The sequence below is a fragment of the Lissotriton helveticus genome, chromosome 4_1 (genome assembly GCF_964261635.1).
Source record: "Lissotriton helveticus chromosome 4_1, aLisHel1.1, whole genome shotgun sequence".
In the NCBI taxonomy this organism is placed as follows: Eukaryota; Metazoa; Chordata; class Amphibia; order Caudata; family Salamandridae; genus Lissotriton; species Lissotriton helveticus.
The window spans coordinates 182,162,738-182,177,236 of record NC_136063.1 but is presented as its reverse complement, the minus strand read 5'-3'; positions in this window follow the sequence as shown (position 1 = coordinate 182,177,236).

Genomic DNA, 14,499 nt, shown 5'->3' with positions numbered 1-14,499 from the left:
TCACATGGTATTATATTCAGTACGTTTAAGACGGGTTGCCAGCTTTTTGGTCACCCTGCCCGACATGAAGGAACATCTAGACAGAATATATCATTTCGTCCGTACAGGGGAGAATCCAGGAAGTATTCACAAAGCTATGGCACACAGGAAAGCCGAGATTCAACATATGATTTTAAAGTTCTTGATTAACTGTTTAATAAGAGAACAAGATTATCCAGATAAAGACCAAGACGAGATGAAAGTCCTGACCCGGTGGAGTGACAATATAGCCGAGGGAAAACACAAGACACAAGGTAGTGTAGAGAGTATGTACAAGAAAATTCATAGGGAAATCATAGGTATACACCAGAAGGAGGAAGCAAAAAGAGCAACCGAGAAAGAGAGTGACTCTTCAAGTGAAGAGGTAGACAGCGAGAATCCTTCCAGAATAGCGTATGTAGGTAGAACTAGACTTTCCGACCGACATTCACGCCTAGATTACAAGAAAGTTTTTCCTCCTCTAGCACCAGAACAGTGTTCTCTTGAGCAAGTATTCCAGGCCACCGATCAGATTCTGAAATCGCGAATAGGTTATAGCGAGCTTAGTACAATGCATGAACAGGAACTAGCCCAATCAGCAGTCCGATGGACTAGTGATTCTACCACGTTTCCAGATGAAATAGTGGCCCAAACGTTTCTGAAACTACCCCCAGCCGAGCAACGTCTGGTGGGGACGTATATGATTCAGCACCTCATTACACTATATGAGGATCAGCATTCTGATCCAGGTCCTTTACATGACGTATTAAACGAGTTACTCCAAAACAGATGGAAAGGTCTAGGTACCGATTTAATTAGTGTCATATTAGAACAGCGCCACAAATACAGAACGTTTCTGAATCCACATTTTGTTCCCGTCTCACCCCCAGAAAGAAAATCATTCTACATAGACAGACAGAATCCGTTACGAGAAGTACATCCAGTTAAGGGAGAGGGGGGTGGTCTAGAACGAGTATTTGTTTACACCCCTATCACAACAATAGAACTCTTGGAAATGAAAAACTTAATTCCCTGTCACGATAAAGATCCAGCAGGGTTCCACCGTGAATTAAAGGACATGCTCCGTATGGGAGAATACACGTATCCTGATATCATTAAAATGTTAAAGGTCCTGTTGCCTGAGGGCATATATGAAAAACTCAAAGAAAAAGAATGGGAGGTGGGAGAGAAAAAGATAGATTGGACCGCATTAGAAACTGAAGATAACACACGAGTTCCAGGTACCGGTCTTGGGGATAAAGCTAAAGCATTGCCCGAATTATTGATACAAGTTTTGCCAAGATTACTAGCCACGAAAAAGGAAGATTGGGATGCCATCTCAGCCTGTAAACAGAAACAAGACGAAGACACTAGTGATTTTTATTCTAGATTTGAGAAATGTTTCATTATTAATAGTGGTCTAAAAACGAGTAGTGAATCGTATCCCCATCTTTTTGTTACCAAGCTAGTCGAGAATTCAAGTCCACAAGTTAAAAATCGAGTACTGAAAGTCGAAAGCACCTGGCAAGCTAATACTCCGTCACAGATGCTCCAGATGCTACAGTATCACCAGAACAGAATCAGGGAAGAGCAGGAACACGAAAGGAGACGTATGAAAGACACGAAAATGAAAGTGCTAGTTGCACAGTCTGTTCCGCAAGACAGTCAGAAGAGGGGTCCGAGTAAAGCCAGTCATCCTGCAGCTCCCGTTAAAGGGACATGCAATTACTGTAAACAGCCAGGTCATTATATAAACGAATGTGCAGTTCTGAAACACAACATAGCTACTGGTAAAATGAAAGAAAGACCACGTCCGCCTAGACAAGAACAAGTCTCACAGAATTCCCAGCCACCGCAGAACGCACAACAGACAGTTACAGTACCGCAGCCTATAGCTGCAACACAACACGTTACACAGCAGATGTACCAGTACGCACAGTCAGAGTATCCAGATTATCAGCCGTATTCATGAAACAGCCTAGAGAGGGAGGTAGGCTTGCCTCTCATCGAGATTCCTGTAGATCAAGAGGGTCCCTATGTACACAGTCAAGTATTAGGGAAAGACAGAAAGTTTCTGATTGATACAGGGGCAAGTAGGACTACCATCAGTCATGACGAGGTTCCAGGGGCTCCACTCTCAGGCTCTAGAAATGTTTCCCTTGGATTTTCAGGAAAGCCTATTGTTAATGAAATATCGAAACCAGTTACTCTAGAAGTTGGTCCATTGTCCCGAACTACAGACTTGTTACTCACAAAATCTTGCCCAGAAAATGTATTAGGCATTAGAACACTGAAAGAATTAGGGGCAGTCATATGCTGCTCCCCAGAAGGGGTGCGACTGTTTCTGAGGGATTTTAAAGGTCATTATGTATTACGTGATTTTGATCCAAGATTATTGAATGTACCACAGCATTTATGGGCGCAAGGTCCAACTGATGTAGGTTGTATGCACATCACACCCCATCGTGTCACCCTGAAAAAAGGTGTTGTATTACCACGAATCAGACAGTACAAATTGCCACCTGAGGCTGTAGCAGCCTTATCCAAAATTATTGACGAGCTTATTGTTCAAGGAGTAGTTGTAGAAACTGACTCCAATGTATGTAATTCTCCTATCATTCCGATTCTGAAACGTACTGATCCAAATGCACCTCCAGTTTATCGATTAGTGATTGACCTTCGAGAACTTAATAAATGTATCATACCCCAGTACCCAGTGGTCCCAGATATTTCTTCCCTATTGACAGCCATTGATTCCGAAGCTACGTTCTTTACAGTTATCGATCTCAAAAACGCATTCTTTAGTGTCCCCATTCATCCAGACAGTCAGTTCCTTTTCGGATTCTGTTTAAATGGAAGAAGCTATAAATTCACACGAGCTCCTCAAGGTTTCACAGAAAGTCCTAGCATTTATAGTCAAGCACTGAAAAGACAACTAGACAATATTCACATGCCAACTGACACTGCCCTGCTCCAGTATGTCGATGATCTATTGATCACAGCCCGTTCTGAACGTGACTGCGAACGAGCGTCACTTACAGTCTTGTATTTCCTGGCCGAAATGGGGCACAATGTGTCCCCTTCCAAATTGCAATTCTGTGTCCAGCAAGTGGTCTACTTAGGACACTTACTGTCCAAGAGGGGTAGGCAGTTGACACCAGACCGTATCCAGTTAATAGCACATCTTCCACAGCCCAAGACACAGAAGGAGGTACGAGCTTTTATCGGCCTCACTTCTTACTGCAGACAATGGATTCCTCAGTACGCATTTCTAGCCAAGCCACTGATACAGTTAACGACACAGGAGGCAGCCGTATCGACTGTCCTCCCTTGGACCCAAGAACATACACTTGTTTTCAATGAGTTAAAGAAAGCTTTATGCCAAGCACCTGTCCTAGCAACACCGAACTACAGTAAGCCTTTTACACTTTTTGTCACTGAACGTGATGGTACTGCATTATCTGTTCTCACACAAGATCAAGCAGGACAATACAAGCCCTGTGCTTATTTCTCTAGTACATTAGATCCGGTGGCCCAGGCTCTGCCTGCGTGCCTCAAGTCAGTTGCAGCCACAGCTCTAGCTATCAGACAAAGTGATTCCATAGTGTTAGGACACTCCCTGACAGTACAAGTTCCACACTCCGTGGAAGTTCTTTTAAACCGAACACAGACTCAGCACTTGACAATTGCACGTTTAACAGGTTATGAACTGACACTGTTCCAGCCACACATAGAAATCAGACGCTGCAACATTTTAAATCCCGCTACACTGTTACCGTCAGTTACCTCAAATCCTGCCACACATGACTGTGTGGAAGTTGTTAACACCATGACAAAACCAAGACAAGACTTGACAGACAATGCATTACCTGATCCCGACCTGACACTTTATGTGGATGGTTCATGTATGAGAACAAGTACAGGAGAACTAGTAGCCGCATATGCCGTGACTACTGAAACTGAAGTTGTGGAAACACATCGTATTGACACCCTGTCTGCTCAAGCAGCAGAGCTTGTCGCTCTGACCCAAGCCTGCATACGAGCTAAGAACCTGAAAGTAAACATATACACAGATTCACGTTATGCATTCGGAGTCGTACACGACTTTGGAGTGCTCTGGCAAGAAAGAGGTTTTATGACTTCTCATGGAACCAAGATTCAGCATGGCCCCCTCATTCAAGCTCTGTTAGATGCAATACATTTAACGACAGCTATCGCCATCATGAAGTGCAAAGCACATACGAAAGTCACTGACATCATTTCCCAGGGTAACGACCTGGCAGATCGAACAGCCAAGCTTACAGCTCAGACTCCAGACATTCCAGTTAACGCGACACAGACAGACATTCCAGATCAGACTACTTGTATGACAGTTAAGGACCCTACACAAGACGTAATAGATATACAGTTACATGCCACTCCCGATGAAATCAAGAAATGGTCCGAACAAGGAGGGGTCTTGACAGATCAAGGATGGTTGACGAAGGGAAAAGCCACATGGTTTCTCCCCGACTCTATGGTTCAAGTCATTATTAACACCGCACATAGTCCAGCACACTTAGGAGAAAAAGCCATGTTAGACAGTATTCAGAACCTCTGGTTTAACAAGCATTTACGAGCAGCAGCCAAACAGAAAGTACGTACCTGCATGATCTGTTGTCAGTTCAATCCAGGTAAAAGTGTTCCGGTGGAACAAGGTGGATTCCATCCTCCTGACCACCCTTTTGAAGTCCTCCAGATGGATTATATTCAGATGGAGCGATGTCGAGGTTTCAAGTATGTCCTCGTAGTTGTATGCGCTTTGTCCAGGTGGACAGAAGCATATCCAGTCCCAGATTACACAGCTGCGACCACTGCCAGGCAGTTGGTTCGTGAGTATTTTCCCCGCTATGGATTGCCTAGGGTCGTGTATTCAGATAACGGCCAGCCATTCTCATCCGAGCTCATGAAACAAATATCCCTTCTGTTAGGGTACCAGTGGAAGTTCCATTGTGTACGACACCCTGAAGCAGCCGGTCTCGTAGAGAGACATAACCAGACCTTGAAAATCCGAATTGCCAAAGTATGTGCAGAGAAAGGTGTAGATTGGATGGTAGCACTGCCAGTCGCCCTTTTCTATATGAGAATGGTCGCTCATTCCCGTTCAGGTCTATCTCCGTATGAGGTAGTGTTCGGTCATCCCCCAAATATGTGGGGTACACCTAGACCACGTACAATTACAGATGTTGACAGTAATATGCTGACAGATTACCTTGCCTCCTTGATGTCTGCACTACAATCTTGTCGTTCACAGGTTGCCGCTGCTTTTCCAGACAACACCGAAGTGAAACCGCATGAGGTCATACCAGGAGACCTGGTACTTGTGAGGAATTTTGATCGTTCAAGTCCGCTGGAGCCCCGCTGGAAGGAGCCCCGCCTATAACTGCTCACAACCAGGACTGCAGTAAAGATCGAAGGAAGAAAAGGGTGGCTGCATTCCAGTCATGTAAAGAAGTTTCATGGACTCAAACCAAAGACTTTTCTCAAGGACTGCCCCGTTCTCAAGGACTGCCCAGACACTGAATCTAAACTTCCCTTGTTAGAGAAAACTCAGCAGCAGGAGTATAAAGATAAGCTACGGTCTAGTAAGTCAGCCAGTTTAATTGTCTAAGTCCCTCTCGGGTGAAACGGTTAGACAGGTTCCTGACATGTATGAGATAGACCCACACAGTGAGAGAGTTAGTCAAAACTCTAAGAGAATACGTTATCAAAAGAATCTTCGAAGTAGATGTATCGTTACTCTGTTTTTTCTATTATTTCTGAGTCTTATGGTTACTTGTATAAGTTATGCCTTACATTTATGTTTTCCTAATTCACATGTACATATGTTTTCTAATGTTACAGTAGAGCACACTTTTAGTGACCTGCCTCCTCACGAGTTATCTTATCGTCTTGCTATGCGTAATAATACTTTTATCCGAATGTTGCACTATTCACACCAGACCAGCAATGCCACTAATTGTTGGGTGTGTGGTCGACTCCCCCCTTTCCAGACACCGAAGGGAGTTCTGCCACTCTTTCCCTATCCGTTTTCACATAATGGTTCGTGTGGAGCATGGTCCACGTTAACGTCATCTTCAAATGATATGTCCCTTCTGAATCGAACATGTTTCCCAGACAAGCAAGGTCTTTCGCATAGAACAGGGTTAGATCTAGAAAATGAAGTATATGATCTAGGTAATTATTCCTCGACTTTCATGGTTTTGAATGTTCAGTCCGAGACTACTCCAGATTTGCCTGCTATTTCAGTTCTACCAGTTAAAGGCGAATTATGTGTCAGAAAGAATGGTTCCGCACATGTAGGTCATAGTGATTGTACTACTGTGGTCGAGTATAGTGACAGTGGGAAATCTATTTTCAAAGCCTCACGTCATTCTTATTTTGTTTGTGGCCAGACCGCATATGTTCGTCTGCCCCTCGATTGGGATGGAACATGTTACATTGCCTTCCTACTGCCACCAGTTTTCCTAGCCCCATCCGATTATCACAGAAACACACATCTAGTACACGTTAGACATAGAAGGGAGACCGAGTCCCCAATTGTCGACCAAACTGAAACTGCCTTAGAACAGTATCAAGACTTCAATAAAGGTTTCTTTTTCTTCATAGGTCCTGTCCAGAATAGTAAGCTAATACGTAGGCTAACCAGAACCCTTGAAGCAGTAGTGAATGAGACTACTTCCGCTCTAGGTAACTTAACTGAAGAGCAATCTGCTATGAGATTTGTCGTGTTCCAAAATCGTCTCGTCCTTGACGTCATACTGGCCGATAGAGGAGGAGCTTGTAGAGTCATCGGATCTAGTTGCTGCATTTTCATTCCTAATAACGCGCCGTCTGTTTATTCAGCTATAACCAGACTTCATAAAATTGCCCATCAGTTACACCAGAATCCAGGCACCTGGACATGGTCCGGTTGGCTCTAGAGTATCATATCTGCCTGGGGATGGAAAGTATTGTCATTCCTAGGTATAGCAGTAATGATCATATTCAGTTGCTGTCTCTGTTTACAATGTGGCCCTGCGATTTGCGGCTTGTGTGCTACCTCTTGTATTCCTAGTCCTAAGTCCCGTTTCAAGGCAATTCGAGACGAGCAAATGATACTATATGAACAGATAGATGGTATCATGAATATTGATGTTTCCTGATGGAAACGTAGGGCACAAGGAGGGAATGAGGAAAATTGAATTTTGCCTTGTCATATGTGCCTACGTGTTCCCCATCCTATGTTATATGTGCATGATCGATATGCATATATCCCCCTATGATCGATTAAAGACGCAATTATGGTTGTGTCCAACTCTAGTATGCCAGTATTCAGTTCTCGTGAAAGCAACGAGTATTAGGCCTATGTTGCCACGTTTTACAGTGTGCACGTTAATTCATTGAATTGTCCCAGTTTCTAGGCCTCAAAGGGCCCGGACACCAGATTCAAGCTCCAGTCTCCTGAACCCACTCCGAGGAGCGAAGCAGCCCCCACCTGCATCCCTGACCCTTCACTTACTTTCCTGCCGCGCAGCGCGGTGCCCGGCCTGGCTCTGCCTGCCTGTCTGCCAAGAATATGTTATGCTTCTAGTTATCAGTTCAGCTTTTCGTCTTCACATTCCTAAGCTACTGAACCGCATAAACATCTCCAGCTATGGTCTAGTCTTTCTGTCTCCATGTAAGAGCATTACTGTATTAATATTCATAGAAGATTCATAGCACACGCAATACATGTAGAATATATGCATGCACCAGCCTTAGTGTCAAGTAGCCTTTGCCCTGATAACTTTTAGATTCTATCAACATGTACTCCAAACACCAGATACCAGATATGCTATAGGTACATGTCGTCCTCACACCGCAGACTTTAGTCTCCTCTTCTAGTGCAGAAGTCATAGCCCCAGTTCTCCCCGGTAACACGTCATGGCTCGTTTGCGCGCACCACTAGGTTAAAGGTCCCAGCTGCTCAGGTAGCCCCCTCCATGTTTCCGCCCATTCATGACACTTCTGTGACGTTTTCATCACATGTCTACGTGTACGCCCTGTGCACGCCTTCTTTTCACGCCCATGTGTTCTTATCTCACGTTTGTCACTAATTACGCCTACTGTATGCACTGTAATTGAAATGTCTTTCTATATATACTTTGTACTGTTGATGAAACGGGTGCAGCTGCCTTCTATGCTATTTGATTTCAGGCTGTCCCGATTCTGTCCCTTCCCTTTTGCCTGAATAAAACCCGTTCGACTCAGATTCCTGGGATCTTGCCTCTTATTTATTGAGCTATCTGTTATTATTAATGTATTCAAAAATAGTACCGGTATTTAATTATTTATTTACCACATTTGCTAATGGCAATTTGGAGGTGACAAATAAAAGATGTTCATTCCTGGTCACCTCATTGATCAGTATTTGGTTTTCTTCCTCTGAGAAATTTGACTTTCTCTTCCTTTCCCCTTGAGCTGTTGTGGGATTTTTTGTTTTTCCGTCTGGGGCATACATCAGTATTCGAAAGATTATGAGTGCCCTGGGGGGGCCGGTATTTAAAAATAAATTATGCAAGAAACCTTCGCAGGAGTGTACTCAACAACTTCCCAAAGTTTCCTGGTGATCGGATGAATGGTGTTTTAATTCTATTTATTTATTCGAGTGCTTGTGGATACACGATTTGTTGTTTTTCTGTCTGTTGCGTACATCAGTATTCGAAAGATTATGAGGGCCCTGGGTTGCCGATATTTAGAAAAAATATATATATTATGCACAAAACCTTCGCGGGAGTGTACTCATCAACTTCCCAAAGTTTCATGGCGATCGGATGAATGGTGTAGTAATGCATAAAGGACAAACAGACAGACAGACTGACATATATATAGATTGAAAAATTATGACGAGACCACAACCTCAAAAATGAAAGCTGAAAATAATATACCAGTGCAAAGCCACAATCTTGCTTATTAATTCAGAAAATGGAAGTTGAAAAAGATGGCGGTCCTATTATGAAGGGGCGATTAAGGGGGTCCACTTAGTGAATGAGAAGAGTGTATAAAGTGGCAGACGCACACATAGCAGGGTGGTTCTTTTCAATTAAAACGTATATATTCTGCACGATAGTTCTACATGACTGCAGCAACAGAAGGGGTGCTGTATCTGATCTCACGGCTCACAGCTGCTTTGCGCGCTGTTACTGTGATTTTAATTGTGGGCACGTAGTGTTTTTATGGACTGTGCTGCACTGCATATTGTATTTTAAAACTGTACTTTTGCACGGAAAACAGCTGCACTTTTAGCGGTGTCTCCGCTGGAGTCAAGCCCTTAGTGGGCTGAGGCTTCTTGAATCCCCCCCCGGACTCCCCGACTCACCAGACGCATTGGGGTGCCTGTCTTGTCTTCCCTCCTCCACGCCTCGGTCCGACAGGGTGGCTAGCACCGTTGAGCGGAGGGCGTGGAGGTGAGAGACAGTCACTTCCGCTTCCGCCTGCGAGTGACCGGTTAGCGGTCTAGTCGCGGTGAGGCAGACGGGCTGAGGGTTTTAAAAGGAGGATGTCATTCCGGAAGCGCAGCGGACGAGCGCAGCGGGCGCGACGAAGGCGCGCCGAAGTGTCGCCAAAGTCGAGCCCGTCTGCGCCCGTCCGCGGCCGACAGCGGGCTAGGGCGACAACCCCTGGTCGTAAGATCCGCTGGTCTAAGGATCAACTCCTTGGCTTCCGTCCTCGCACTGCATCCTTATGTATGCATGGCATGACGAGTGACGAAAGGAAATGTCCTCACTGCGGTTACCATTTTACTACTCTGTTGCGGGACACCACGGAGCAAGCACTTGCCTGTGGCCTCCTAAATGTAAGGTCACTACGCAAACATAGACTTGATGTTTATGAGCTGATTCTAGATAAAAAGTTCGACCTACTGTTTCTAACGGAAACTTGGTTAGACCAGTTTTCCGACTCGGACATTATCGAGGCCACGCCGGAGAACTATTCTTGGGTTAGGCAGGATAGGCCTGAGGGGGTGGGAGGGGGGATTGCTATTATTTTTCGAAATACTTTGGGATGTTGTCTAGAGCGCACGCTGATTGTGGAGAGTGAGGCGGGTGTCTTCACCATTCAAATCAATGGGGGCACGACGATCAAAGGCTGTCTGGTTTATCGGCCGCCAGGGGCATGCACAAAATTTAGAGAGAGCCTGCTAGAAAGCCTTATGGAGGCTACCCTACGCAGGGATACATTTCTCCTATTAGGAGACCTGAACCTGCATTTAAACTGCCCAGAGGAAACAGGGGTTAAGGACTTCTGTCGGGATATGCTAGCTCTTCAACTGGAACTGAAGCTATTGGACCCCACGCACCGCCAGGGACATCTTCTGGACCCGGTTTATGCTAACTGGGGAGGTGTGGAGGTGTCAGGAATAGAGCCGATCCCCTGGACAGACCACTTTTTGGTGGCATTTTCCATACAGAGCTTAAAATCCAATAAAGCCAGTCAGGCACCCCTTAACTATCTGAGGAGGAAGTGGGCGAAATTCTCGGTGGAGGATTTCAACCAAGTTCTAAGTAGGGGTGGTCAGCCTGGTGGCGAAGACATAGAAACAGCGGTCTCTAACCTGAATCAGCGCATTACTGAAGCGCTTGACCAGACAGCTCCACTCTGCCGCACTTCCACAGGTGCCCGGAAAGAACGATCAGCCCCATGGTATAGTGGTGAGCTTAGTTAAACAAAGGCAGATTGCAGGCGAGCTGACAAAAGTCTGGAGGGTGTCTTATGACAATCAGGCTAGAGAACTGTTCTTGGAAAAAAGGCGCCTGCACCATAGGCTGATTAAAAAGTCTAAGGCAGCCTACTATGCAGGACAAATCTTGGGGTCGGAGAATTCAGCCAAAGAACTCTTCGGTATTTACAAGTCTCTGACCACGGTAAATTCACCTACTGAGCCGGAGAGTTCCTCAACGGAGTCATGTGACCAAATTGCCGAATATTTTTCAACTAAAGTCGAAAAGATCTACTCGACTTTCCCTAATCCACCGACTGGGATTGACTGCGAGGCAGCATTTGGGGACACGGAGCCGGCAGGGCATCTTACTAACTTCCACACCCCCCCATTTGAGGATTTAGTAGTGGTGTGTTGCTCTGTCAAATCAGGGTCCCCGTGGGATCCAGTGTCACCCAAACGCCTGGCGGACAGCCTTGAAGTTCTGGAGCCTTATATGAGGCATGTCCTGGACATTTCCTTCGGTTCGGGGAAGCTGCCTGAGGGGTGGAAACAGGCGGTGGTGCTCCCGCTTCGGAAGAAACCCCACTTAGGCTTCGAGGTATTAGAGAATCTGAGGCCCATCTCCCTCCTGCCTTTTCTGTCCAAGGTGGCAGAAAAGGTGGTCAATACCCAAATCATGAAGCATGTGGAAGAGACGGGATTGCTTCATGCGACGCAGTTTGGTTTCAGACCACGCCATTCCACCGAGTCTGCCCTCCTTATGGGTACGGAACATCTGAGGGAGGGTGTGGATGCAGGCCAAACTATGGCCTTGATCCTGTTGGACCTCAGCGCGGCGTTCGACACTGTAGCTCATAACATCTTGCTACAGTGTCTGAACAGAGGTGGCATCTCTGGCACCGCGCTGAGATGGATCCAGGACTTCCTTAAGGGGAGAAGCTTTCGAGTCAGGCAAGGAGACTGCTACTCAAAAGGGGTCCCCTTGGGCCAAGGCGTGCCGCAGGGTTCGTCATTGAGCCCGACCCTTTTTAATATGTATGTCGCGCCGGTTGCCTCGATTGTGGAGAGTCATGGTCTCCAACTAGTTTCGTATGCCGACGATACGCAGCTGGTGATCTCCCTATCGCACGCGCCCTGTCTTGCTGCCGATGGCTTCCGCTCGTGCATGAAAGATCTTGCCGAGTGGATGGCTATCAACTGTTTGAAGCTTAATGGCAGCAAGACAGAGGTGCTGGTGGTGGGGAGAGCCCAGTCTGCCTGGTCGTCGGCATGGTGGCCACCTTGTCTTGGACCAACCCCAACCCCCTGTCAAGAGGCACGTAATCTGGGGGTGTGGTTTGATGCGGGTCTTACTTTTGGCCCCCAGATCAACCGGGTGGTAGGAGTCTGTTTTGTGATTCTGAAGAAACTGAGAAAGGTCCTAGACTTACTCCCGATCGGTGCCCGTCAAACCTTGGTCCATGCCCTGGTGACAGCTAGGTCGGATTACGGGAACCTGTTGTACCTGGGGGCTCCGGAAAAAAGCATGGCACGCCTGCAAGTGCTGCAGAATGCGGCAGCTCGTTTGATTCTCAGGCTGCCCAAAAGGGCGCCTTCCAAGGCGGCCCTCCAGAAGCTACACTGGCTCCCCGTGAGGAGAAGAGTGGAATATAAAGCCCTCTGTACCTGTCATCGAATCTTGAATGGCAGGGCGCCCGACCCTCTGAATAAACTGATCGAAGTGTATCGTCCAACACGAGCGCTTAGATCCGCTGGGGGCGGTCTGCTGAGGATCCCCAGAGTTAAGAAAGCACGCATGGGAGGTAGGTCCTTCAGATGCCTAGCGGCAAGTAACTGGAATAAACTACCAGTGGACCTGCGCTTGGAACCGGAGGAAGCCAGGTTCCGAGCAAAACTGAAAACATTCCTCTACTCTAAATAAGTGCCCGCTTTGCTTCTGTGCTCCCTGCTCGCTGCCTCTCCCTCTTTTAGCGCGTGGACACGCCGGTGTGCGTAACGCAGCGCTCTACAAATGTCCCAATAATAATAATAATAATAATAACATTTGCTCTAATATAATGCAAATTCTGCATTTAAAAGGTACCAAAGCAGTGAGTAGATAAAACATTTGCAATAGGTTGGACGCAGCATGCTCTTACAATTCCAGCATGTCCACAATGTGGCAGCATGAAATAGAAATGCATTACGTTTCATGTGCTGTCTGGCACAGGAATAGAAGTCAGTGCGAGTTATTTGATCAACAGAGGGTGATGTGCTCTAGAGGATTATTGCTGAAGGTTGATAGAGATGTAGGGAATCGACTTGCCTTACTCTGGGAGAGAGGCCACTGTCTTATTCTGAGATGTGAATAGGCATCCACACAACCTAGTCCATGGTAGGTAAGCAATCCTATCTATGCTTGACTCCTCAGGCTCACTGTCTGGAAGCTTAGTGCACACGAAAACTACTCTTCACCGACACTTAGGACTGTCGGGTAGATGAGATAAGAGCACCACACAACAGTATAGTTAACAGATAAGAAGTTGTAATTTTAAGAATAGAAATATATCATTTATTAAAAACACGAATTAGAAAAATTGAAAATACCAATAAAAAGGCAAGTCGCCTCATAAGGAATTTTCTTTTGACAGACATTTTCAGTTTGAATGCGAGCTGCTCAGTCAGTCAGTCAAAATTCTTTATTGCGATAACTTAATATCATATAAAGACAATGGCAATATACATGTTATTTAAAATCCATATACCAAAAATACATATATACAAAACAGTTAAAACACTTAATGTAGTAAAAACATACAACATGTTACATAAACGTGTCATATCAGTATAAAATACAAAGTGCAAATGCAGAAAGGCTGGTAAACCCCAGAAAGGCAAACATTTCTGAAACCAGATATGTCCCTATTACAAATCCAATTACAATTACATAGTGCCTATTAAAGTGCTCAGTTTGTACAACAGTGGGGGGTGGCCATGTTTTTGAATCTAATATTCCTGCTCCTTATAGCACTCACCAGGAAACTAGCCACATGGAACATGATCCTAGGAGTCTGTAAAAGCTGTAAATAAATAAGGGCAGGTTTGACTTGAATAAAGCCAGCCTCCTTAAGAATGGGCACTAAAAACTTCCTCCTTGCATCTATGTAATGACAGCAAAACATCACTAGATGCATAGTATTTTGTTCGGAGAAATGGTCACAGGAACATGGTATCGCTTTTTCAGGGGTACTCCATACAGGATAAAAACCAAGATTAAAATGTATTAAATTAAAACGAAAACGAGTTAAAATAAACCTGTGGTAAGGGTGAGTCACCTTATTCAGGTAATTTTCTGGGCCGCCAGGTATAGATAATAATAGACTGGCCCTGACACAGGGGTTTTTCAGCTCACTCTCTTCTCTCTCCAGAGATAAAAGCTCTCTCATTGCACTCTTTACGAGCACAATATCTTTGGGTGTTATGGTCTCTATTGCAGAGTATAACTCTGGCCTCCCCAGCCTGGAAAAGTTTTCCTTGATGTAAGTTAACCATTTAATGTTGTTAACTTTGTCCAAACACAAGCAATCTCTAAAGATATGATTTAAGGGGATTTCATTATTTAGCCACGTCCTCAACCATGCTACTAAAGGTGCTGTTTTTATCAGGTCTGTGATGTAGCCTTCCCCAAGTTCCAAATGGACAGTGTAGGACGGAGTTGATTGTGGAACACCAAGAACAGATCTAAAAAATTTATTTTCCATAATCTGCAGGGGATCCAG